This window comes from Pinus tabuliformis, chromosome 9 (assembly GCF_031772625.1).
Source record: "Pinus tabuliformis cultivar Carrire ecotype Pingquan chromosome 9, CPIR1, whole genome shotgun sequence".
Classification (NCBI taxonomy): domain Eukaryota; kingdom Viridiplantae; phylum Streptophyta; class Pinopsida; order Pinales; family Pinaceae; genus Pinus; species Pinus tabuliformis.
This window is the reverse complement of record NC_142307.1, coordinates 1,129,864,811-1,129,866,660: the sequence shown is the minus strand read 5'-3', so window position 1 is coordinate 1,129,866,660 and position 1,850 is coordinate 1,129,864,811.

The following is a 1,850-nucleotide window of genomic DNA, read 5'->3' as shown; positions in this document are numbered from 1 at the left end:
ACTGTAATGATGCTAAAAGGCAAAACCAAATACTTGCAGAAAAGAAATGAACAACAATGTTATCTAGTAGAAACGAACAGCAATGTCATTCAACAGAAATGAACAACAATCTTATTTAATAGAAACAAACAGAAATCTGCAATGAACAACAAAGTTAGTTTACTAGAATGAACAACGAAGCTTTATAATTGAAATGAATAGCATAACAATATAGTTTCTCAAGATGATAATCTTATTATGATGAAAAAGGAATGGCAACGTGATTCAGTTACAGTAAGACAATTCATAAACTCTGGAAATGAAGAATAGTAAAGTAATGCGATTTAAATGAATGAAAACCGAACCATCACATGATTGCGATTGAAAGTAATGATACAGATAGCAAGTGGATCCACTAGGGCTGAGCCCTTAGCCACTAGTGAAGCACCACCAAATTACTTCAGTATAAACGAATGGAACATCAACCGAATTATGTATTAATCATATGAAAATATTACAGACAATCGTACTCTATTTTAATCAACGAGAGTCAATAATCAAAGTAGGAATACAACAGTGAGTTCTGAATAACGATAATTGATAATCCATCCCCTAATCTTTACAAGCGTTGTCCCTTTTATAATGGACATGCGGATAAAATAAGGAATAACAGATAGACTGTAAAACAGTGATCCCTCGGAATCAAAAGATCCTGAGGGATATGCTCCATCTTCTAACTCCAATCAATCCCTCTGTCTTCTTGTGATGATGCTGCGATTTTCCATCCTTATCCTTAATTCTGTGCTCCGATTCTAATCTGCTTGTCTGGATACAGCTTTCTGGTGAAGGAATAGCAGTTACTCTGTTTTGTCTTTTTCTTCAAAATGGTAGTTTTCCATTTCTTCTATTTTCTCCATGGAAAAAGACAATAATTAACTAATCGCAATAATAAATAACTCCCTAGTTTTCGCTATAATTCTTTGATATATTATCATCATAGGAATAAAAGGATTTATGATAAAAGGAAAAGATAAGGAAATAAATGGAAAATTCATACCTTTTCCATAGCTCAACACACCCCCCTACTTATCCTTTTTCATGGCCTCATGAAAACCATGTAATTTGCATGCAAAGCTCTCAAAGAATATGTTGGAGAGGGATTGTTAGGCAGTGATCTAAAACCACGATTTGTAGCTATAACTTCAAAGATGGACCCTGTCTGCCCTTCAAGCAACTCATATATGGCCTTGTACCCTTTTGCAGGATACCAGATAATAGGGCTTTGAAACCTACAACCAGGCCAATACAGGCCTTCCCTCAAAATGAGGTTACTATAGGTAACCAAGCGATCTACAACTAACTTCAAGTTCTTGTAATTGAATGGCTCTTTGTCTTGTATATTCTGATTGGAAGTCTTCCATCTGAATTTAGCTGCTTCCAAGGAATTGTCTTTGATAGAGAGGAAATATTCTACCCCTTGTTGGACAATTTCTTTGTGGATGGGTCCCAAGGTTTGGATCACTCCTTCCTTTTTCATTAGGCTTGTATGTTTAGCCAGCAGCTGTAATGGGTTTTTCAGTTCACCCCTAACCCAAAGTTCTAGCCCGTTTTCTTGTCTCTGAAAAGTATTATGGGTCTTGAGCCACTTTAACTAGTTAACAGCAAATGAAATAAATGTTTGAAACTGTACATCACCCACAAAAGGACTGGGATTTTTCTCCATTTCCTCTTCCAATATAAAATTACGTAAATAAAACTCACAGAGTAATCATTGAACTTTTACTCCATGGTGTTTACATAAATTTATAAAATCATCAACAATTTTTAATTCTATAGATTTCCCTGCCTTAACAGCCTTAATTTTTAACTGT